The 26,734-nt window shown below is 41.8% G+C and overlaps 1 long non-coding RNA gene across 1 annotated transcript in view; it reads left to right on the top strand.

The window, feature by feature from the left end:
- The first annotated feature begins 7,823 nt into the window (after positions 1-7,823).
- LOC138886397 (uncharacterized) overlaps positions 7,824-26,734 on the top strand; it is a 30,059-nt gene continuing 11,148 nt past the window's right edge. Inside the window, exons 1-3 of the long non-coding RNA XR_011405113.1 lie at positions 7,824-8,007; positions 14,334-14,497; positions 15,149-15,241. This is a non-coding gene — a long non-coding RNA (uncharacterized lncRNA). The remainder of the gene's footprint in view (positions 8,008-14,333; positions 14,498-15,148; positions 15,242-26,734) is intronic.

The raw sequence follows: 26,734 nt of genomic DNA, 5'->3' as shown, positions 1-26,734 counted from the left end.
ATTTTCTTTGACTTGCTTCCCCTTTCACCTTCACGAATTTACTCATCACTTGTGAAATAGCATAATCCTTATAATCTCCAAATAATCTTTTACTTGGACTGATGTTAATTACCTTACGACAAATTCAATATACAATACTATAGGGTGTAACATCGTAGTAACTTAATACTGCAAAGCGTAACATCACCGTAGTGTAATACTGCAAGGTGCAACATTATCGTAACTTAATACTGCGAAGCGTAACATCATCACAATGTAATACTGAAAGGCATAACATCATCGTAATATTATACTGCAGGACGTAACATCATTGTAATATTGTAGGGTGTAACAAATTCAGTGGCATTTTTGGTCATGTAGTATCCAGTGAAAGGATCTAGATCCGAAGAAGATTGAAGTAGTAGAGTTGGCCCAAACCTCCCTTGGCTACGGAGATACGGAGTTTTCTTGGCTTGGTGGGGGTATTACTATCGATTTGTATAGTTTTTCTTGTCTATTGCAGCACCTATTAATAGGCTGGCCTAGAAGGGTGCTCCATTCATATGGACTGAGGAGTGTCCGGAGAGCTTTCAAAAGCTCAAGACAACTTTAACTATGGCCCTGGTGTTGGTATTGCCTACTGGTTCGGGGTCCTATATGGTGTATTGTGATGCATCGCGCATTGGTCTCGGTGCGGTGTTAATGTAGAATGGTAGGGTGAGTGCCTATACGTCTAGATAGCTGAAGGTGCATGAGAAGAACTATCCTGTCCACAACCTCGAGTTAGCAGCTATTGTTCATGCCTTGAAGATCTGGTGGCACTATTTGTATGGTTTCCCTTGTGAGGTCTACACAGATCACCATAGTCTACAACATCTTTTTAAAACAAAAGGATCTTAACTTGTGACAGCAGAGGTGGTTGGAGTTGCTTAAGGACTATGACATCACCATTCTCTATCATCCCTACGCAAGGTGGAGAGTTTGGGCAGTTTAGTATATCTATCGATAGTAGAGAGGCCATTAGCCTTGGATGTTTAGGCCTGGCCAACCAGTTTATCAGATTGGATGTTTCCGAACCGAGCCAAGTTTTGGCTTGTGTGGTTTCTCAATCTTTTCTTTATGATCGTATAAGAGATCGCCAATATGATGACCCCTATCTATTTGTCCTCAAGGACACGGTTCAACACGACGATGCCAAGAAGGTTACTATTAGAGAGGACGATATATTACAAATGCAGGGAAGGCTATGTGTACCTAATGTAGATGGATTTCTTGAGTTAATTCTCTAGGAGGCTCACGGTTCGCGGTACTCCATTCATCTAGGTGCCGCGACGATGTATCAGGACTTGAAACAACATTATTGGTGGATGCGGATAAAGATGGACATAATGGATTATATAGCTCGGTGCCTAAATAGTCAGAAAGTGAAGTATGAGCATCAGTGACCAGGTGGAGTTGAGTACAACATTTTACCCTCAGATGGACGGATAGTCTGAGCACACTATTCAAATATTGGAGGATATGCTTCGTGTGTGTGATGGATTTTGGTGGCTCTTGGGATTAGTTATTGCTACTTGCGGAGTTTGACTTCAACAATAGTTATCAGTCAAGTAACCAGATAGCACCGTATAAGGCTTTGTATAGTAGGGTGTGCCGGTCTCAGTGGGTTGGTTTGAGCCAGGTTAGGCTAGGCTATTAGGTACAGATTTGGTTTAGGATGCTTTGGAAAAGTTCAATTGATTCATGATTGACTACGTACAGCCTAGTTCAGGCAGAAGAGTTATCCAGATCAGAAGGCTCGCGATGTTGCATTCATTGTTGGGGAGTGGGTCTTGCTCCAGTCTAGTCCCATGAAGGGTGTTATGAGGTTCGAAAAGAAGGGAAAGTTGAACCCTAGGTATATCGGTCCTTTTGAGATTCTTGAGAAGGTTGGAGAGGCGGTTTACAGACTTTCACTACCACATAGTCTCTTTGTAGTTCATCCAGTGTTCTATGTTTCCATACTCCGAAAGTATCACGGTGATTCGTCTCCTGTGTTAGACTTCAACTTAGTCCAGTTGGAGTAGGATCTATCTTATGTTGAGGAGCCAGTGGCTATTTTGGATAGGCATTCAAAAGTTGAGGTCGAAGAACATGGCTTTTGTGAAGGTTTAGTGGAGGGGTCATCCAGTCGAGGAGGCAACTTGGGAGACCGATCATGATATGCGTATCCATTATCCTCATCTTTTCACCACTTCATGAATGTCTCTATACTCGTTCAAGGATGAATGTGTGTTTTAAGAAGGGGAGGATGTAACAACCCGGCCAATCGTTATGAGAGTATTAGCCTCGATCCCCTATTTATTGCTTCCTTTGTTCCATTTTGTGTTTACTTGATTTGCCATAGTGCTTGGTGTAGGGTTCGGCTGAGTTTCGGAGTGGAATGGGACACAGAGTCCCTAAGTTTGAAGTTTAAGTTGTAAGAGTTCACCGTAGTTTGACTTGGGTAAAGACGACTCCAGAATGGAGTTTCGTCGGTTCCAATAGCTCATGTGGTGATTTTGTTCTTAGGGGCATGTCCAAGTGTTTATTTGGAGGTGTGTAGGTCATTTTTGCATTAATTACCGAAAGTTACAAAATTGGAAGATTTTTGGAAAGTTTGACCGAGAGTGGACTTTTTGATATCAGGGTCGGATTTCGATTATGGAAGTTGGAGTAGGTCCATAATGTCAAATGTGACTTGTGTGCAAAATTTGAGGTCAATTGGACTTGATTTGATAAGGTTCAGAATCAGATGTAGAAGTTAGAAGTTCCAAAGTTCATTAGGCTTGAATCGATGCGCAATTCGTGGTTTTAGCGTTATTTGATGTGATTTGAAGCCTTGACTAAGTTCGTATGATATTTTAGGACTTGTTAGTGTAATTGGTTGAGGTCCCGGGTACCTTGGGGGTGGTTCGGACCATGTTCGGCACATTTCGGGACATTGATGAATTGCTGACACTACTGATTCTACTGATGTCTAGTTTCTTCATTGCATTCGCGAGCAGGGTCTCGCGTTCGCGAAGGGGTACCAGAGAGGCAAGTGAGAAGTGCTCTTCGCGTTCGCAAAGTAGCCCACGCGTTCGTGAAGAAGAGTGGCAGACACGGGTTGACCTCACGCTTTGCCTACACGTTCGGGATCAGTGGGCACTCATGTTCGCATAATAGGAAAGTTGGACCTGAAGCATTTGTGCTTCACGAACGTGAGGCAACTTCCGTGTTCGCAAAGAAGAAATAACTGGGCAACAATATTAATTTTCAAAACGAGGTTCAATTCATATTTTGAGCTGGAGATCTCGGATTTGGGCGATTCTTAAGGGGATTTTCAAGGAGTTGATTGAGGCTTTCTAACTCTATTTTGGTTGAATTACATGAATCCATCGTTATTTTTGGGAAAAAATGGCGAAAGTCCTTAGACCGAATTTTTAGGTTTTGAGAGTCCAAATGAGGTCAGATTTGGATAATTCTTATATGGTTGGACTCAATATCGAATGGGTGTTCGAATTTTATAATTTTTGTTGGGTTTCGAGACGTGGGCCCGATTTGACTTTTTGGGGTGATTTTCCTATTCTTGCAAAAATCATAATTTCATTATTTAGATTAGTTTCCCATAGTTATATTTATAGTATGTAATTGTTTTTGGCTAGATTTAAGATGTTTGGAGTAGGAAAATCGAGGAAAAGGCCTTCTTATTGATTGATTGAGCGAGGTTTGAGGTAAGTGACTTGTCTAACCCTGTGTAGGGGAAATCCCTTAGGATTTGGTACTGTTGTGACAATTCATGATATTGAGTGTCGTGTACGCGAGGTGACGAGTGCGTACACGGGCTAAATATTAAAATTCCAGTTTTCGCTAAGTAGTTTCCTTTTTATGCCTTAACTAAGTTATTTTAGCACATGTAGTCTGTATACATATAAACTTATTGGGTCTAATCCATTCAAAATTTGAATTAAATTCAATTGGGTTAAATAATTAATTTGGGCTTTACAAGTTAAATTTGTCCATTTTATTATCTTCAAGACCAAGGTCCATTTCATCTTAAGGCCCAGACTCATGCCATGTATCAAGTGACATAGAAAATCTTGTCAAATTGCAAGCCAAAAAAACGATGCCACGTGTTAAATGACATGGCAATCCAAGTCAAAAAGCAAGAACCAACCACAGGTCGCCAAGTCACTAAAATGACATGAACCAATCAGAATCAACCAAGAGAGTTCATATGTGTCTGGACTGTCCAATCTCTACAACTATAAATAGAGGGTTACATAACTCTCAGGGGACATGAAGAGTTGGAGAAGAGCATTCTGCAATTGGTGAAGATATTCGCAAATAGAGAGATCAATCATCAAGCGCATTGTTCTTCAATAAAGGAGTGGTCAACGGAGTTCTTCCTGGAGATCAACCTGAAACAACAAAGTGGTGCTCGACATTCTTGGCTATTAAATATATCACAAGGTGGTCTGCATCGTCCTACATTTGAGAAAGATGCTTCTCAAGCCCTCGAATCACGGAGAATTTCATAGAGGAGAATCAAGGGATACATAGAATTGTACTCATTTCTTCATATTTATATTGTGGTTACAATTTATTTTTGTATCACAAATAATTTATTGTAAAAAAATTGGCACGCCCAGTGGGACCGATTCTGCTGTTCATCTCTCTTTCTTGCAAGTTGAAAACTACGAACTTAAGATCTACCGCTATAATGGCCTTCTGCAAGTGTGATGTTTCATGGAAAGATAGTACTACTGCCGTATCCGCTGAGCTTAGTCATTTTGGCCCAATCATATGAAAAACGTTCAAGGCTAGTGGCTTGAATGGATCTGAATAATTCGCCTCCTTGGAGATGGAAAATAAGAGCAGATATCACATGACATCTGCAACGACAATCTTTGGGAGCGACACCGGATTCTCGCTATTTGACGAACTTTCTCAAACAACCTCCAACCTTGGTAAATTTGAGGATCTGGTGGATTCTCTAGTTTCAATAAAAGTAAACGCCTTAATGACCGACGCAACTAACATGGACAAAAAGTTTGCCATGATGGAACAGGCTATAGAAGTCTTGAAGAAATCTATGAAGACAAAGACCTTCAAATCGTTCAACTTATGAACAAATTGGAGGCATATGCACCTGGAGAGTCAAGCCACGTCCCTCCTCGTTCACCTGTCTTCACCTTGCAAAATGGATATTGAGGAATCGCTTTCCGAGTTCGTCATTTAGAGGGAACATCAATCCACTTCGGTTGCAGCATTATCTATTTAAAAATTGCAAGACATGATACGAACACAATACGGCGGACCATCACAAAGTTCATTATACTACTCTAAGCCTTATACTAAGAGGATTGAATGTCTAACTATGCCAACCAATTATCAACCACTAAAGCTGCATCAATTTGATGGAAAAGGAAACCCATGGAATCATATTGCCTACTTTGTCGAGACTTGAAGCAATGCTGGAACGCATGGTGACCTTTTGGTAAAACAGTTTGTTCGTTCGCTGAAAGGGAATGAATTTGACCGGTATATTAACTTGGAGACCGAGTCCACTGATAGTTGGGAGCAACTTGAGAAGGAATTCCTCAATCATTTTTACCGTACCCGAAGAAGTGTAAACATGATAGAGTTGACAGGCACCAAGAAAAGTAAGGATGAGTTCGTGGTGGATTACATCAATCGTTGGAGGGAATTAAGTTTGGATTGCAAGGATCGCCTTTCAGAAATATCTGCTATGGAGATGTGTATTCAGGGAATGCACTGGAGCCTTTTTTACATCCTACAAAGGATCAAACCGCGAACTTTTGAAGAACTTGCAATGCGAGATCACGACATGGAGTTAATCATCACAAGCCATGGAAAAGAATCTCCATTTGCTGATCAAAAGGAGTTCAAGAAAAATGTAGCATCAAAGAACCAAACCAAAGAATCTATGGCAGTGAAATCAACTTCTGTTAAAGTCACGACTAAGTAGAAGGTCAAGGAGGATAAGACCCTGAGTCAATGTCCCAAAGAGGAGAAACGTCGTCCAACCTTGAAGGAATTGGAGGCGAAGGTTTATCCGTTTCTAGATTCAGACGTACCCACTTTCCTCGATGAATTGCTGACCAAGAAAGTCATCGATCTCTCTGAATCAAAAAGGCCTGAGGAAATTGGTAAAGTTGGCAATCCGAAATACTGCAAGTTTCATCGCGTCATTAGCCACCATACAGAGAAATTCTTCGTCATAAAGGAAAAATTCATAGCTATTGTAAGTGAAGAAAAAATCATCATAGACATGGATGAAACAGCAGAAGCAAATCATACAAGCATCGCGCCCAAGGAAATGAAGTGTTCAAAGTTGCATAACATGTTAAGCACTACCTTCTTACAATTTGGAAGTTTCGAGCCCGTTGAAGTTAATATTCCAAGGAAAAGTCTTAAATGTTCACTAGAGCTATACAATCACTTTAAAGACAAAGACGATGAGGGTTGGATTCTAGTCACTCACAAGAAGAGAAAACATCAGGCAGTTTTGAGGCTACGAGTTTCTAATCCAAGAGCGATGATGAGCAATGCGATAGGCTACAACCACCAAGAAATATCAAATCTTCTACTAGAGTGAATATTAAAAGTGCCTTATCACCGAAGTTTCGAAAGTCCATCACATTACATGAATTCTTTCCTAGAAAAATCCTTCATGGAGGTCACGTTCGTGCAACTCATATAGTTTCTAGTACAAATGAAACAAAGGAAAGCAATGATGCAGTTGCTCCAATGAAAACACCAGAACATCATGATAACGAAAAAGTAGTCACATGTTGTGCAACAATTTCCTTCACAGATGATGAGTTGCTACTGGGGTCTAAGCCACATAACAGACCTTTGTTCATTGTAGGGGCCATTAGGGAACAATATCTCTATTGCATACTTGTTGATGATGGTTCGGATGTCAACATCATGCCGAAGATGGTTCTAAAAAAGCTTGGGATCTCTATCGATGAGCTATCCAAAAGTAACCTAACAATCCAAGGAGGACAACGAGCCATATGTACGATCAGTGTAGGATTATCCATTGGTGATATGAAGTCAAACACCTTGATTCACATCATAGATGCTAAAACATCATACAACCTACTGCTTGGATGTTACACCCTATATTTTTGTACATGAAAATACGCCATAAATAAATTAATGAGAACCCAGAAGGGAGATGTCATGTCCCGCAGTACTACATTACGGCGATGTTGCACCCTGTAGTATTGTACGATGAATTTGCTGTAATTGACATCAGTCCAAGGAAAAGATTATGTGGGGATTATAAGGATTATGCTATTTCAACCAAGTAACAAGTAAATTCATGAAGGTGAGAGGGGAAGCATGTCAAAGAAAATGAATTTTCGTCCAAGTTTGGCATATTGGGATAAAATACGGCCGAGCTAAAATACTCGGTATTTATGGACTAGTACCATACGAGGTACCACATGAACATTATAGTAAGGTGTATAAGGTATGTGAAAAGTGAATAGTATTTAAAGTAAGTGGGAATAGTTTTTAATTTTGCGGGTAATTAATTAATTATTGGGTAACGTGACATTACCCAATTAACTAATAAGTGGATAAATACTTAATAAATTATAGCATAGTAACGTGGCAGCTAAGATCTTAGTCATTTTAAGTAATGAGGTGGCTACCTTAGAACCTTATAGGAAAAGATTGGTTCTGATTCCATTCCTTAGTTTTAAACTTTGACTATTTCATTCCATTTTTGGTTTGAACATTTCAAGAACCAGAGAACAAAATCGTTCATGATTCCATTTCTTGGTTTTAAACTTTGAATATTTCATTCCATTTTTGGTTTGAACATTTCAAGAACAAGATATCAAAACCGTTCAAACATTTCAACAATCAGAAACGTAAATTCGTTCGAATTTTCAAAGAAGCAGAAGCTTAATTCCATTCAAATTTTGCGGTTAAAGAGTACGGTGCAATCTTCGTCAAGAATATTATACGGAATTTTTTCAACTCCAGGTATGTTAAGACCATCCCTTCTTTCTTTTGGCATGGTCCAAATTATATAGAAGAAACGAGCAAACGAACAGTTTCCACAAATTACTCTATTCATAGAAATACTAGGGGTGTCTATATTCTTGATTCCCCTATGTGAATTATTATTATCTTCTGTTCATGGGTCTCAGAATAATATGCAGTTGAAAAAGTTTATCTGGAAGGAATATTGAGATTATTACGTATTTTCATGCATTTCACCCATTTATACATGTACATTGACCCATGACCAGATGACATTATATACGCGTATATATGTAAATATATGTATATGGGATATGGGAAAAGGTTACTACGTTATATACGCACTACCACCTGATCAATTGGTATATGTTGATGATGTTGCCCACAGTGGCTGAGATAATATGACGGGATGCCCTCAGAGGCTAATGATGTTATAAAACATGTACCTATGCACGACATGACATTCATACGCATATGCATGATACTATAATCATTTCGTGATTTACAAGTTATTAATACTTACAGGTGGAGTCATTTACTATTTATTTCCTCTATGTCTGTTATGTACTTATTTATATGTCTTACATACTCAGTACATTATTTGTACTGACGTCTTTTTTTGCATGGGGACGCTGCGATTCATGTCCGCAGGTCCCGATAGACAGGTTGAAAGCCCTCCAAGTAGGCTATCATCTTAGCGGAAGATGTTGGTGCACTCCATTAGCTTCGGAGTTGCTTGGTTTGGTTAGTATGAGTTAGATGTGTATTATTTGGTATGGCGGGACTCTATCCCGACCTTTATGAAAATTATGTATTCTTAGAGGCTTGTAGGCAGATGTCATGTACGTAGAAGATTTTATGGCCTTGTCGGCCTATGTTCAGTGTTCAAGTGGTCATTTTGGTCTTAGAGACCCATATGTTTTATGTATAAGTTGGCATTACCTGTTGTATTCTACCTATTATATATGGCAGCCTCTCCAGCTCAGTTATTTATGATAGTATGACATGTAAAGATACACTATGTTGGTACTCAGTTGAGTAAGGTAACGGGTGCCTGTCGCGGTCCATCGGTTTGGGTCATGACAAAAGTGGTATAAGAGCAGTTCTATCCCAGGGAGTTTACAAGCCAAGTCTAGTAGAGTCTTGTTTATGGCTGTGTCGTGCACCCCACTTATAAGCAGGAGCCTACAGGACATTTAGGATTGTCACTCTTTCTTCTTACTCTAGATCGTGTGGTAGAACTCACTTATAAGAATTCAAATTCTGAAATTCTGTTTTATTCGTAATAAGACAATACCTACATCTTGAAAGAAGGTTGGAAAGAGAGATAGCTGTGGAAGAGCTGAGTCAGAGGAATTGGATTTTTGTGTGATGTCTATGATAAGTAAATGTGAGGTCTTTAGAAGATCATGGGTGTACTGAAAGGTGTAAGCTTCCTGATAAGAAGACTTACAGAAAGAATGCCAATCCACCTTTATGGTGAAAGGCAACGAGAGATTAAGAAGATAAATACAAGTTTCAACAAACAAAGGAAGCAAGATGAAGAATGGTACGAGGCACCCAGTTAATGAAGGTTAACAATGTTTATAATTCAGGCAAAGGTACATAGGATTTTTGTGTAGTATTCAACAGTAACAGAGGTATGTACAATTGGTTACACCCATTTCAGTTATGCCCTATGGGGGCTAACAAGTATAGTTAAGAGAAGGACAGAATATCAAGATCCTGCTGGGGTTAGGGTAGCCCAAATTGGTGAATGGATTTCTTGTGTTAATTGACATTGCCGAAGGATATTGTAAATGTACTAACAAAATCTCCTTGTGAGACACCCAGATGGTACACTCTGAAATAATACAGCTAGATATGAGTACTGTAAAAAAAAGGGCACTAGAAGCCTTGAAAGGATAAATATTACCTTAATGTGACTCTCGTCCCTAGTAGAGCGAAGACGTTGAGCAACCCGAAGAACCAATGAATGAAGCAAGGAAAGTTAAAAGCGAAATAATATCGTGTTGAAGTTTTCACAAGAAAAGAGATATGCAGAAATATTAGCAGAGTAATGAAAAGAGAGATAAGGAAGCATTATGAATAAGGTGTGATACATGGATGACAACGGTAGAGTATTACAGAACCTATAGTCAAATGAATAAAGAGACGAAAGGTGATGGGCCTTAAGACAACAAAAGAGTACATGCCATAAGGTTATATCCTCATTTTATGAAATAGGTTTGTGACTCCAAGCCGACTACCAGAAGGGAGAGTTAATCCCCAAAGTAAGAGAAATCAGTATCAGTGGGTGAACAAGATAAACTAAACATGAATTAGGGACTGAATGATTGGAAATACTCGGCATCATGGGAATTTCAAATTTCGTTCCGGCGGTAATATAATGGACCACAAAAGAAGATTCATGATGAATTCAGAGAATGGTCATTCAGGGAGACGCTTCCCAAAAGCAAGCAATGTGAGCAAAGTTAAGTTTAAGAGACTGTATGTTCCAGTTATGCTAAGTATCATCATCGCGAGCGAGAAATTTTGTTATCCTTGGTACAGAAGGATTGCCGCAAGGCAATGAAGGGTTATCGATGATGTAAAGATAAAGACATAACACATCTATAGGTAGATCCTCGTGGCTTCAACTCTTAATACTCCCCTAAAGAGAGGAATATGGAGTAATGTGGCAGTAAGTTAGAATTAAGTGAATCTAGTAACTATGGAGCGATAAAGGAAGGATGCGATAAGAATGAGAAAGGGATGAGATCGCACTTATCCAAATGCTACAGATATGCAATGCTTCCAGAACTTTATGTAAGCACAATGTCAAAGAAAAGGAGGAAAGTAAGGGTTCCTGCACGGGATGTTATTGTTAGATAAAGAGCCAGTACGTAAGGTAAGTTAAGACAAGGAAATAACCCAAGAAAGATTACATAGAATATTATATGAGAATGGGCCAATGAGTAATTAATAGTTGATTCAAGAAGAGCCTAGTCATGAATAGACAAGAATTTACGGGCAAATCGACAGATCATGCAAGATGAATGTAGTAAACCCCAATATGGAGAATTCAGCCTCGCAGTATATAATACTTGAGATATATTCAAATAGGAGTCGGGGTGGTTAAATGTACCGTATATGTGTTACAGGGATAAAAGAAAGTGCCACTGGGAAGGCAATCAAACTATAAGTTCAAAGGCAACCCTACAAGCGCTAGGGCATGAAGGTAAGCAACTACGAATAATTATAGGCAAGGAAGGACGTCAAAAGGTCTATAATAAGCTCACATCTTTACGAAGGTCAAGGGTTCTCCCTAAGTAATAAAAAGAAAGACTAGCTGAGAAAATAAGGAAGAAGGCTTCAACCTAAGTTGAGTGACCTAAGGAGGAAATGATCTTATAACGACAGCCTCACAACAACATTGTATTCACTCCAATAGAAAATGACACCTACTGTGGCTAAGGAACGAGAAGCAAAATCAGAAGTGATATTCAAGATCATATGAGTTCTATGGAATTCCAATATGTGTGGACACTAAGATAAGCTATATATGCACGCAAGAAGGCGCAGAAAGACCAAGAAAAGTAATTACTTACGTTTGAAGAAAGCCGAGATGGAACAAAAAGAATTATTCGATTCATGATCCAGAGTTAGTTACGTTATGAACACACTTAAGAGTTTGGAGTTTTATACATGCAGCATATACAGCCGTAGAAAATTCCATTATAAGTTAAAAGGAAGAACTGAGCCTAGGTCATAGACAAAGGACAGTATCGTGGATATTCCTCAGCACCTATGAAAGGCTAAACGTAATAACTAATACCATGAACCACATAACGGGAAGAACCTTAAGCCTACATAAAGGCTGATCAGAAAAAGGAGGAAACTAAAGAGATACATCATTGAAGTAAATTGGAAATCTGGTTATTAGACCCTGAAAATTAAAGAAATCATGATTGAGAACATTGCAGAATCACTCTTACTATCAAAGGTACAAGAGAGATAATGCAGTAGCCATATTCTATAGCGGCTCTACCATAAAACCAGTTAGAAGTGTCCCATCCTCATAAGAAGTTAGTATGAAGCTCTCACGAGATTGTGTAAAAAGGTGCATGTATTATAATAGAAGTTCCAGACCCGGATGTGAATTGTACCTATGTGGAGGGAAGGTCATGAAAGAGATAGAAGATGTGATGTGAGGCTTTAAGGAAAGTAAGGTAAAGGTGAACAATGTATGAGATACTCAAAAGCAGAAGGTTGAGAATATTCCATACTTGGGATAGAAGGCTAGAAGTGTGGGGATTCAATATCTAGGAATGATAGCAGCGGCGTCAGTAACATATCTTCCAGCCTATGGTCTAGGTATCGAAAAGCCTAATTATAAGAGTAAAGAATAGTTAGAGATGATATGATGTCTCGCTTGATGTTCCAGAACAATATAAGAAAATCTATGGTGCAAGCAAATTGAAGGAAGGCTGCGAATAGAATAAATAGATATATATAGGTCCCAAGCTAAAGTATAGTAAAGCGACAAAGTTTTATGATAGGAGTAAGAATAAAAAAGGGTGAGTGAGATGGTGACGAGAACGGATAAGTTCTCGGGATTAAAACCCATGAAAACAAGAAAGCTAATGGTTTCTCTAAGTTATAGAAAATTCAGTATAGCCTGAATGAACTCAAAAAGAGTCTACGACTAATAACATTCAGAAGAGATGGAATGCTGCCATGTTAATAGGATGAGGGTGTAATTATTATGATGTTTGGGCCTTCGATTGAGTAATGATCAGACAAATAAAAAAAAGGGATCTCAGGAATTGAACAAGATTAAAATACCTACAAAAGGTAAATCACATTGGGATGCCGTGAGATACGGTTATGAAAGTAAGGTATTACCCTAGGTGGATAAATCTAATCATTTCAAATGTTCCCCGATAAAACATGAATCCTAGCAGCAATATTACATAAAAGGTTAAGTTATCAGGGGTGAATTATGGATCAAAATTGAGGTGAATCAACAATGGATGGATAAAAGTTATAAAGTATGAGAGGAGATTAGGCCATCACTCTTAAGATGAACAGTAATGTGGAAGCATTAGAGGACATAAAATTATACGTATAGGATAAGCAATGAAAGTAACCTAGGATTCGATACAGACCTCAGTAACGAGAAGTCAAGGTAAGAGTTATGGTATAGTATGACCTATGTAAATGCAGTAGAGTCATACGAATGGATAACCAGGTCTATAAAATAAGTTATAGCAATATTCGTAAGTTCAACAAGCGAAGAACATCAGGATTGGCTAAAAACTGGAGGAAAAATGAGAGGAGAGTCGCATAAGCACACTTTCAAGGTCAGTATCATAGAAGCTGCATGATAGGAGGTAGCAACAGTTACGAGATTGGAAGGAATTAGAACACAAGTCATGGTATGGGAAAGAGGCCTAAAGGGGGGAATGCCCTGGCCTTTGGACTTATTCACAGAACAGTTGCCTAGATAACAAGAGGACTACTAAAGTATTTGCAAGAGTTATGAGATATGAGAACGATAAGCGCATCAGTCAACATTCGAGGACGAATGTTCCAAATGGGTAAATGATGTTACACCCCATGTTTTTGTACATGAAAATACGCCATAAATAAATTAATGAGAACCCGGAAGGGAGATGTCACGTCCCACAGTACTACATTATGACGATGTTGCACCTTGTAGTATTGTACGCTGAATTTGCCGTAAGGTAATTGACATCAATCCAGGGAAAAGACTATTTGGGGATTATAAGGATTATGCTATTTCAACCAAGTAACAAGTAAATTTGCGAAGGTGAGAGGGGAAGAAAGTCAAAGAAAATGAATTTTCGTCCAAGTTTGGCATGTTGGGATAAAATACGGCCCGAGCTAAAATACTCAGTATTTATAGACTAGTACCATACGAGGTACCACATGGACATAATAGTAGGGTGTATAAGATATGTGAAAAGTGGGTAGTATTTTAAGTAAGTGGGAATAATTCTCAATTTTGCGGATAATTGATTAATTACCGAGTAACAAGACATTACCCAATTAACTAATAAGTAGATAAATACTTAATAAATTATACCCTAGTAACGCGGCAACATAAAATGACTCTTAGTCATTTTATGCAATGAGGTGGCTACCTTAGAACCTTATAGGAAAGATCGATTTTGATTCCATTCCTTGGTTTTAAACTTTGACTATTTCATTCCATTTTTGGTTTGAACATTTCAAGAACCAGAGATCAAAATCATTCATGATTCCATTTCTTGGTTTTAAACTTTGACTATTTCATTCCATTTTTGGTTTGAACATTTCAGAAACAAGAGATCAAAACCGTTCAAACATTTCAACAATCAGAAATGTAAATTCGTTCGAACTTTTCAAAGACGCAGAAGCTTAATTCCATTCAAATTTTGCGGTTTTAAAAGAGTACGGTGCAATCTTCGCCAAGAATATTATGCGGAATTTTGCTCTACTCCAGGTATGTTAAGGCCATCCCTTCTTTCTTTTGGCATGTTCCAAATTATACAGAATAAACGAGCAAACACACAGTTTCCATAAATTACTCTATTCATAGAAATACTAGGGGTGTCTATATTCTTGATTCCCCATGTGAATTTTTATTATCTTCTGTTCATAGGTCTCAGAATAATATTCTGTTGAAAAGGTTTATCCGGAAGGAATATTGAGATTATTACGTATTTTTCATGCATTTCACGCATTTATACATGTGCATTGACCCATGACCAGATGGAGTTATATACACGTATATATGAAAATATATGTATATGGGATATGGGAAAAGGTTACGACGTTATATACGCACCACCACCTGATCAGTTGATATATATTGATGATGTTGCCCACAACGGCCGAGATAATATAACAGGATACTCTCAGAGGCTGATGATGTTATGAAACATGTACCTATGCACGACATTACATTCATACGTATATGCATGATACTATAATTATTTCGTGATTTACAAGTTATTCAGACTTACAGGTGGAGTCATTTACTATATATTTCCTCCATGTCTGTTATGTACTTATTTATATGCCTTACATACTCAGTACATTATTTGTACTGACGTCCCTTTTTGCATGGGGACACTGCGTTTCATGTCCGCAGGTCCCGATAGACAGGTCGAGAGCCCTCCAAGTAGGCTATCATCTTAGCGGAAGATGTTGGTGCGCTCCATTAGCTTCGGAGTTGCTTGGTTTGGTTAGTATGAGTTAGATGTATATTATTTGGTATGGCGGGACTCTATCCCGACCTTTATGAAAATTATGTATTCTTAGAGGCTTGTAGACAGATGTCATGTACGTAGAAGATTTTATGGCCTTGTCGGCCTATGTTCAGTGTTCAAGTGGTCATTTTCGTCTTAGAGGCCCATATGTTTTATGTATAAGGTGGCATTACCTGTTGTATTCTACCTATTATATATGGCAGCCTCTCTGGCTCAGTTATTTATGATAGTATGACATGAAAAGATACTCTATGTTAGTACTCGGTTGAGTAAGGTACGTGGTGCATGTCGCGGGCCATCGGTTTGGGTCGTGACATTGGACGTCCTTGGATTCATGAGAATGGAGTGGTATATTCTACTTTGCATCAATTGCTAAAGTACATAAGGTATGGAGAGATAGTCAAGATTGATGCAGGTATCAATCCTTTCACTAAGACGGAGTCATACATTGCAGATGCAAAATTCTACCTAGATTCTTGTGAACCGAGTGTGGAGAAACCATCATCAGTCGACGAAGCTGATGTCAAGTCAGAATAAAAAAATGAGGCTCAATGGACTACCACCAAGCTTCCTAAGAAGAGAACTGAAGAAGTCTCCATTAACATAGTCATCATGTTTAGCCTAATTTCACATGTTTACCTGTCTTATCTCTTATTTGCAATTTGTGCTACATGCTTCGTTGAATTACCTGCTTTCCTCATTCCATATATATTAGTTAACTGCGTGATTCCTTACTCGAAATGGCTATCATTGAAATATCATTGTTTCAGTTATTATGTTTTGTTTTTCGTGATTATTGTTGAGATGATTTTTTGGTTATGTGGCACGAGGTTTCTATCGTGCGAATTGTTTTAGGCACGACGTTTCTACTGTGCAGATTTTATTAGGCACGAGGTTTCGTCCGTGCGGAGTGTTATTTGGAACGAGGTTTCTGTCTTGCGGAGTGTTATTTGGCACGAGGTTTCTACCCTGCTGATCGTTATTGTGAGACAAGGTTTCTGTCTTTGCAGATTGTTATTGTGGCATGGGGTTTCTGCCGTGTGGTTGTTGTTTTCCTCTAGTTGTTGTATTGTTTGTTGTTATTGTTGTTCCTTAAATAGTAAAATTCTTGTTTCCTTACGTGTTGTAATTGTCTTCTTTGATTCCCGTGCTGTTACTTTCCATACATTCTTATTGTTTTATACGCGACAAAATCAGAGGACTTGATTTCTCGCTGTCAAGTCATTTTGGAAGAACGCCTCGAGACCCCGAGGATGGGAAGCCATGAACGAGTTCCCGACCTCGGGGCTCGTCGAGGCCCGACTCAGAGAAGACGGAGATCGAAGCCAGGATAGAAGGGGAAGCTCCCAAGGCACACGGCTAAGTCTGACAGGGTCGACCTATCCAGAGACTATGCTGAGGCATCGTGTCAAGATATCCCATCTCCATACTTTGTAATTAATCTCCACGTACTTGTAGCCGAGTTCCCCTCCTATATAAAAGGGACTCACCCTACCTTATAAAGGATGGAGGTTGCTCCATTTTCTCCACAAATACAATAATCTCTCTCTCTCTCTCTCTCTCTCTCTCTTTCCTTTCTAACTTGTTCGTTCTCACTGGCCCGAAGTCACCTTAATATTAATTGCTTTCTTACTAGTTTTTCATCGTATTGCTTAGTATTGACCGTGAAGAGCCTTTTTTAATTATATCCTCAAATTTTATCCCATACCCGACTATCCCCGATAGCTCGAGCTCGACCCTGAGGTCCCCCATCGACCAGACCTATACCCGGGTAGTGGGCCCCTTGGTTTAGTTACTATCTCGTTTTAGCTTGCATTTTGTCATTAAACTCCTTATTACTAGCATCAACTGCTCTAACAACTAACTTGGGAATAGATTACGTATTTTTAGAATCCCATTTACAAATTTAATTGTTGTTACCATTTTCACGGTAAACAGTTTGGCGTCCATCGTGGGGCTAAAAATAATAGTGATTATTTTCTTGCTAGTTTCATTGCACAAGCGCATATTATCTTTCACACCTTTTCTTGCCCAAAGGTCCTTTGATTTCGGGTCAAAATGTCTGGCTCGGTAAACGGAGTCAAGAACGACCACTGTAAGAATCACGGGGAAAATGGCGTGGCTGTCCCGGCCACCGGATTATCACTATAGAATCCCGATCACGCGCCCAAACCGATTCTAGTGGACGCGGACTCACAGGATGCGCAATAAGTCAACAAAACTTCTCACATCGATGGGAGCATTCAGCATATCGACCAACAGGAAGCCCAACAAACCCCGGCTTGGGAAACACATGAAGTTATTCTTCATGACAATTTTGAAATATTGCAGGCACAGCAGTTGGCTATCGCTCAATTGCAGAGCCATCCGGGGATCCCCAGCACAGTAGCGCCGGAAACGGCTCCCTGCGCCGAACGATTACCCAAAATATCAAGCGACAACATATCGATAACACACCCCACCGTAACGACAGCGCTGGAGGATCTCTCCAAGAGAATCGAGTTAGGTTCATGGAGGTTCGTGCAACAGTTATCTCCTGGGGAAGTGATCCCAGAACCCGCTTCACGAAAGTCCGGAACGCCGGAACTCCCTAGATGTGACAGGGCCTCGGATCCCGACGGTTCACTACCACTTACACATGCGCGGAAAAAGGCAGCAACCTTCAAAATTTTGAGTTCGAGTCTGTCTAGTCGAAGAAGTTTGGGGAAATACTCTCAAAAGGGACCATGATGTGGTGCTGCAGCCTAGCTCCTGACCTCGCAAACTCGCTTACCATATCAGCAGATCCCTCCGCAGGAGCACCCACCGATGCCATCGAAGTAATAACGGAAGAGCCTGACACATCTGGGGCCGAGCAAAGAGAGAATGAAACATCATAAGAAGCCGCTTCTCACTCCCTAATAGGATGAATGCAATCGCTCCCGGTTTCGGATGACTGGACAACCCAGGCCTTCGCCCGATGTTTAAACGAAGCATGCCTGACGACTCCAGGTCTTTTCAAGCGATGCTTAGTCAGATACCCAGTCGAGACCTGGCCGTATGCCCGTACCCGGAACCGGCCACGAATCAGGGCCATGGACAACCGTCCGGGAGCCTCTACGGGCCCATTAAACCCAAGCAGGCTCCCAACAAAGAAACTAATGCCAAACAGATGGAGGTACCATCCATGCGCCGCGAATGGGAGGAACGCCACAAGATGCAACCTACCTCGCAACGGTAGGGAAATAGTTTGAGGGCAACATCCTTGAGGAACCTTCAGTGGTACCAGATCAGACGAGGCACAGCCGGCAGAGGAACCATCCCAGTAGAGTATGGTTTCAACATTGCTATACCAAATATCATGATCACCATAAGCGAAACCAGGGATGCCGAATGACTCAAGCCTATTCGACCAAGACCCTTCAAAGGAACCACAACCCGGCGGGGAAACCGCAGGGTGCGCGCGGCCACAGGGCCAAAAATGGCCACCAGGTCAGAGGGACGATAGCCGTGTTATTCAATAAAAATCACCGCCGAGTACTATCGATCGGTCAGGCTGGAGTCCAGCTCCAAGGAAGGAAGGAAACCGGGAAGGATGAAGTGAACAATCCACGACGTGTTGCCACGATAGTGAAGGAGCGACAACACCCTCTGAGGACTCATAACATGGGAAGTGAAGATGTTCACCGTCAGGGCAAAGCGGGCCCAGGGAAATATTTCGGAGGACACCCTTACAACCAAGGGAAAGGGCACCGAGGCTCCACCCCGGCGTCATATTGACGCATTGGTAACCCTCTCCCTCGTTTGATTTATCTTAAATAAAACATGTGTTCGTGAATTCAGGTGGTTTGGTCACGTACAACAACGATGTCGGACCAAAGTCAGTGAGGCGGTCCGAACTAACGGACTAAATCGCTCTCGCATCTCGTATCCCTGGCGAATTCCAAATAACAAATTGCCACAAAGACCATTCTTTTGATACGTCCCGTCTAAGCTCGGGCTGGGACGTCGAGCTCCGTACAAACTGGATTGAGGCACAAAGCACGGACATCTTATTCAGGAAACCACCGGCACACCACCCGGAGGCAGCGTCGACCCCATTTTGCCAAAAGTATGAAACCCCTCGCAAATGGCAGACTAAGATAAGTCGACAGAGAACGATACGCGACAAGAGGAAATTCTTCACCATCTGGCGCGTTGCCGACATCAATGCCCCTCCCTCGGAAGGATAAAAGGGTAATCAAACCATATCTTCGGCCTAGAATAATAAGACATATCGGGGGCTGTATCTGGACTCACGCCTCAAAAGAGTAGGAACATACCAAATCTCAAAACATTGCCTACACATCCTGCGGTGAGGAAGAACTGCTTTACTCCCTTGTTATTTTTTCACTAACCTATATGTAGACAACTGGCCAGGATATTCAAAAGTTTTAACTCTACTTGGAGATCCCTAGGCTCTAAAAAAGGGCCCGCCGCGCTCTTTCCCCTCAATCGGACTTCCGCCCCGAAGAGGGCCTCATCAGCAAGATTATTAGCAGAGCAGCGTACCCTCAGAGGAAGATTCAATAAGGTCACTGACCTTCTTCTATAGTCCAATGACGAGGGGTGATCTTCTTCTAAGGGCACCGTCCCCTCGGGAGGACCGAGAAACGGTAGACTAAGTCTCGATAGGGAGTTATGTACCAGATCAAATGGTCAGAGAAGCCGATCCCACATGAGCCGAGCTCACGACAATGAAACAATGTATGTCTACACCAAGCAATAAAAGGATATATTTTCAACATCTTATTCTCCAAACAAGGAAATCTCAAGTATACACCGACAGGGGCCTCTCCACCAATTGCGTCCCGAGATACTCGGAGACTTAGCGTCAACAATTCAACACCTGCACGACCCCAAGGTCAGAACTCGGGGCTCATAAAGCCCCCACAAGGCAACTCCAAGCTCACAAAAAGTGGTCTTCTCGCTTAAACAAATTTGATGATTCGGAGACTATCATTCATCGCCAATCGCCATGCGCTGGAAAACCCAAAACTGTAAGACCCCTAGCGGGCAGACTTGGCATAACCAGATCTATTCTACATTACAAAAACTGCAAGACCTCAACAGGCATGACAAACTGTAAGACCTCAACAGGCATGACAAACTGTAAGACCTCAATAGGCATGAAAATCCCGAAGTTTAGGCTATACGTCACATTTGTAAGAGTCCCGAAAGGGCATACCCTTAGTGTAGACGCCTGAACTATCACTCGGGATCAAAAATGGCTCCGGCCAAACACATATGACTACGGTCAAAACGACTGATACAACCAAACTAACGCGACTCGGGGACACCCGACCATCGCTAAAAAAAAATCATAGGCCACTACTTCGAATATACTTCGGAAAGAACTGGTTAAAACATGCTTCCCTCAACAGGAAAAAGCGAGCTTCGACCATGTCAGCTCCAAATCACAAGGCTTCGACCTACTCAGCCTACGAGCTATGAACCTTCCGAGGTGCTTGAAACATCACCGATGATGACTTGAAATCGAGGTTCTTCCAGAACCAACGACGGGTCAGGCAAAAATCTCTCAAAAGACCTTAACGAGCGAAAAACAAAGCCTACAAAAAACCCATGGGCAAAAACAGCGTAAGAGCCATTGTCGCCAGCTAAGCAAGCCTCCAGGACACATATTAAAAGGTCTCTACGACCAAACATCGGTAGAGCCATTGTCGCCAGTTAAAAAATTGACAACATGAGGATTAAAATGAGCTCGAATCGTAACCCAATTCGGACCCCGGATCCAAAATAGTTAACTATGCAAGCCTCCGGGCCACATATTAAAAGGTATCAATGACTAAAACAACGTAAGAGGCACTATCGCCGATCTGAAAATCAAAAATACTTAAGGGTCAATTAAAGCTCGAGTCGCAATGCGACTCGGAGACTGGACCCAAAAAAAGTTGAAACAACAAATGACCGAGGGCGAGAAATGAAGGCCACCATTATCAGCCCATGCAGGTAGGAAAGAACTTGAGGGTCAATTGAAGCATGAATCGCAACGCAACTCGGAAACTAGACCCGAAATGGCTAAACTACAATAGCCTAAGGGCATGTCATAAATTCCACTATCGCTAGCCGAGTGAGCCTCGGTGCCACCCACCTGTAAGGTCACTTCGACTCGAAGCGCAAGAGGCCATCGCCATCCGCCCATGTAGGCAGGAAAGAACTTGAGGGTCAATTAAAGCTCGAATTGCAACGCGACTCGGAGACTGGACCCAAAATAGTCGAAATGGCAAATGCCCAAGGGCAAGAAATGGGAACAATTACAACCTATCTGCACGGGCATAAATGATTTAAGGGCAGGAAAGCTCGAGTCAAAGCCCAGCTCGGAGACTAAGCCTAAACAGCTGGGCAAAGCAAGGAGGCCCCAACACCTACTCACGTCAAGGATCATACTTAAGAGCCCTCGGGCATGCCCGATCAGTTCCGGACCTACGAGGATCATGCCAAACACCGAAACCAGCCTGCCTGGTAAAAAGCAATGACAGAAAAGAGATGCAGAAGAAATAAAGCTTCACGTTTCCTCTTATCTTACATACGCAAAAAAAGAGGTGCACTCTCCATCTATAGACATGCTCTATAGATATCAAATACAAAGTGACAAAATGGCGAACTCTACGCTCCACTCCAAAGGGGCTACAACTTGCCGGTTTTGCTCTTTGCCTCATCAGCAAGAAATGACCGCGTGTCACACTCGTGCACCCTTTCTCGAGCCAATTCCTCTGAGAGAACGAATATCCTCACACCAATCTCCTCGAGTACTTTTCTTCGGGATCTACAACAAACATATTCCTCGATCCTCTTCTCTCGGTCGAGGGCTCACTTCAGCTCGGCTTCAGCGTCCGCAATGTCTTTCATATGAATCGCCATCTCCTGATCAGCCTTGGTTCAGCTTAGTGCCACTTCAGCCCGGGCATCAATTATATCAGCCCTGACCTTTGAGAGATCAGATTCAAGTTTCCCGATCATACCACTTGAACTTTGGCATTATCATAAGACAAGCAGAGTTGGGCTTTGAAGGCGGGGACCTTGTCCGAGCCGTCTGTCTCCTCTAAAGCATGAGCTTGCACCTAAGCCCTTAGCTCACCACAAGCAGTTCTGACACGGTCAATGTCGCCCTTGAGGTACTCCAAAGCCTCCATATTTCTCTACAGCTAATATAAAAAAAATGGGGTTAACCTTAAGGGCCAAAGAGAGCAAAGTGCGAGCTGCAAAAAGTTACCTGCTCCATCAAATAGCTCTCGTAGTTCGAGCTCCGGTATGCCTCATATCGCCAATGCAGCAACTCGAACCCCTTCTCCTCGCTAAGGATCCCAAAGGACTCGCCCTCGCCCAAAATTTTCTGAAGCCTGGCCCCTTGATGGAGCAACTCAAACATAAGCCTATCGCAGGACTGCACAAGGAAAGCTCAATAGGGGGAGGAGGACGCGGAATATAGGAAAACTGCACCTAAACTCACCACGAAGTGAAGCCGACGGACTTCCTCGAAGTCATTATACACTCCTATTGATCTTGCCTCTTCGGCCCCAGAATAACCGACCTCGAGCAAAGCATATTCACTTGGAGCAACCGCTGCCCGGGAATCAGATACTCCGGGAGCAGCAGACTCGGACAATGCCTTCTCCTTGAAAACACGAGCTTGTTCAGCACCACTAAAAGCTCCATCACACTGCGGGTGCCAATCCCGTTTATCGCCATCGTCCCTCGGCTTAAAGGCCAACACCTTTTTCTCCCCTTTGGAAGAACACTACGTTATCCCGAAGAACCGCCCAATACCTAAAAACGGCAAAGCCGATACAAAAGAGAGGAGGGAAATGTTACCTCAAATATATGAAGGCCAAGTCAAAGTCAGCATGCGTGCATACCTTGGTATTTTGCTCCCCATCTGGCACGGAATACAGCTCACCACCGACGCTCATCGCAGGTCGAATGGGTCACCAGCCTCCGGACCCAGCCGGGCAGGTCAAGGACCTCGCCCGACATCCATGAAGTTGTTGCAACAAGGGAGAAAATGCTATTATTCAACTAATTTTTGCTATAGGCAAAATCTGAAAAGGCACCAGACGCGCCGTTCACGTGCATAATTCCACCCTTCGGGAAATGGAAAAAGCTCCACAAGGATAATGTCGACCGTCTGGACCCGAATAAACTAACTGGCCCACTCTCGATCCCCTTCCTCTTCGTCATCAACTACAAAAGGTGTAGACAAACGACACCTCAGTGTCAGCAGGCCCTGGTGATAAAAGGGACGGTATAGTCTGACGAGGTGGTTAAGTGTTAATTCAAGACCAGCCTTTTCCGCAATGAACCTCATTGTCAGCACCACTCACCAATATGACGGATTTATCTGTGCCAAAGTAACCCGATACTCCGAGCAAAAATCGAGCACGACCCTATCAAGGGGACAAAATGCAAAAGGATAGAGGTATACGCTCAAGAATCCATCAGTAGATTCCGTAACACTCTCATCCGGGGGAAGCACCTGCAGCGCTACCCCTTTCTCCATCCACAATACCTTCTCACCATCTCTAGATGTTCCCCTCTTATCAAAGGCACCGTCTTCTGAGAGAACTCCCACTGTTCCTAAGCGCCCGGAGTAGCACTCTCCACTCCCTACCGGGCCGACCCCAAAGTGCTTGCCATGATTATGGTAAAACTAATAGATCAGAGCAAGGGCGCGCCAACACTTTTTGCGCCGGAAAAAATGAAGAACCCTATACCAAAGTGGAAGGGCATCTACCTAAAAATAGTGAGGTCTTGCGAAGAAGCCAAAGGCGCCCCACGTATATACGAGAAGCGGTGACAACCCGCCTAATCGGAGTGAGCCCCAGGAAGTCAACAGCCTCGATACAGATCGACGGAGTGGGACCTGATCCAGGAAGCATCATTCGAAGAGAAGCCAATACTTGAGGAACTGTCCATACTATCTCCAATCTCGAGGCAACATTCTACCTCGAGGATCCCCGCCCAAAAGAAGTCGGACTTCGGGAAGCTTTCAACGCCATCACTCGATGCAAGGTGAGTACCTAGTCTCATGGTTTCCCCTTTCTAAAAAGAAGAACAAGCATAGGAAGCTCCGATCACGAAAGCTCCACGAAGGTTCGAGGCAGCGCCTGAGTATAGGCAACTCCTCAGCAGAAGTCTATCCTATACGTTTTAAAGGGTATATCTACATCAAGATCAAAAGGGACCCCCAGGTACCCGAAGCCGACCTTCATTCATGGTAACGTCCTCGAAGGCCCCAAAATTCGGCGTATTATCTCCATACAACTTGGAGGGCCCCGACAGCTCGGGCCTATCAGATCAGTCCAAGATTGGTCCGAGGTACGACCATGGGTTCGAAAAAGAGACATGTCGATTAGCAAAGGATTGGAAAGAACGCTAACGCCCAAGTCAAATATCGGCGGTCGACAAATAAAAGAAGACGATAAAAAGGAATAGGAAAGCAAGCCAACAAAGGCATTGGGATAGGAAAAACAATGCCAAGGCACCCCCATTTATAGGGGGTTCTGACACGGTTGTCGAGACATTGAAAGATTAACCGACGGGCGCAGTTAATGCATCTTTGAAAAACTGAACCGACGGGGGTACCTTCACCTCGGAGAGAGGGAATCGGGAGTGCATTGAATGAAGTAAAAAATACACGAGCCTGTGGATGCCTGATTATCATAAAATTCACGCCAGGAGTCGCATCATCGGTATCACGTCGCCTTAAGAAGCTCGAGGAGTCAAGTGTCAGAATCATTTTCCATCACTTCGTTATGGGAAACGCGGAGACTATCTGTAACACCCCATAAAATTCGGCTTAGGTATGAATGAGTTAAAAGAGTAGTAAGGATATATTTTGAACATGTGAAGTCCCATTGGGACGATTATGGGTGAAAATAGTTGTTTCAAAATCAAGATGGAAAGTGAGGTGCATAAGATTTGACAAAATCGACTAAGTTTGCAGAAGGTCTATCTTCTAGTAGGATTTAGTGAAAATTTGTAAGGAATTGGGAACAACTCAAATCATTAAAGTTGCAAGCCTTTGAAATATCTTTCGAACGATATATTGTGGAGCCCAAACAGAGCTCTGTGCAAAATGTTATGCCTGTTTTATAGAATGGTGTCTAACCACCATGGTCCTGCCACATTTTTACCGCGACCGCGGTGGTGAGGCAGTGTCCCAGCAATTTACCATGGTCGGGACCGCGGTCGCGCCGACTGGGATGCGGTGGATGACTTGGGAAGTCATTTTTTTAGCCTTATTTCATCTCCCACAGCCCCAAAACATAAAAACTTGCTCTAGAAAGGAAGGCTCTCAAAAACCTAACTCCTTAAGGGTCCCTCCACCACCCAAGGTAAGTTTTAATGGTGATTCTAAGTTAATTTCAGTTAGAAAACATCTTACTAACAAGGGTAAACCCTCCATATCATTAGATATTCGATTGGGACATCATTGTTGAGAGAAGGAAGCCTAGAACTCGAATTCAAAGGGTTTAAACTTCAAAAAGGTAATGTCTTCACCCTCTAATTGATTCTAGCATTGGTTTAATGATTATAAACCCTAGTTCATAAGATATGAGTTGATGGGTTTGACAGAAAAACATGAACGATTATAAGGTTGGGGTGTTGAGTGTTGATTATTGGTTAAGGGTGTTGTTTACCTTATGGGTGATGAAGAATAATGTTGATTATAATCATTTGAGACTTTAGAATTTATCTAAGAACAAGAGAATGGGTTGTTGGGTGTAGAGACAACATTAATAAGGATTATGAAGCTTTATTTTCACCAAGTGTTTGATAAAATGCTTAAGTGACCAAAACATGAGCATCATAGCTAATATGGAATTCCTTTGACTTGTATTGCTGTCGATTAAAGTTGAGAGGGTTGACAAACATTGTATTACGCTCAATGGTAGGATGTTAAGGTATGTAAGGCTAACTCTTTATGTTGGGAATGTTTATGATTCTCCATATGTCCCATTCATTATGACCATTACCAGTTTCCTCAGAAAGTAATTATGCCTTAGTTCCCTGAATGGTAGTTGAACTTCTATTCTCTAGATTGCATAGTTTCATAATTATTCGATATTCTATGAGTTTCAGTTATGACAAATCAACTTATTATGAGTACCCATTTCAGTCTAATCCTATTCACTATTCCAGTATCATGTACTGGCTCATTATTTTAGTATCATGTACTGCAGTATGATTCTCAGTTCCTAATTTTTATATTCTTGAAAGTTGAACACCTGTATTTGGGCCTGAGGCCGCAGTTTATGTTTTATGTATCTTTGGGCCTGAGGCTGCAATTATGTATACGTATACTTGGGCCCGAGGCCGCAGTTGTGCACATATATACATAAATATATTGGGTCTGAGGCCACCATTTAATATTTAGTTAAACAGGTTGTTCATCATTTAGAAGAGGGAGTATTCATATCCTTACTTCC

Source organism: Nicotiana sylvestris, chromosome 2 (genome assembly GCF_000393655.2).
Source record: "Nicotiana sylvestris chromosome 2, ASM39365v2, whole genome shotgun sequence".
In the NCBI taxonomy this organism is placed as follows: domain Eukaryota; kingdom Viridiplantae; phylum Streptophyta; class Magnoliopsida; order Solanales; family Solanaceae; genus Nicotiana; species Nicotiana sylvestris.
The sequence above is the reverse complement of the archived record's forward strand: the minus strand, read 5'-3'. Positions and strand labels throughout refer to the sequence as shown.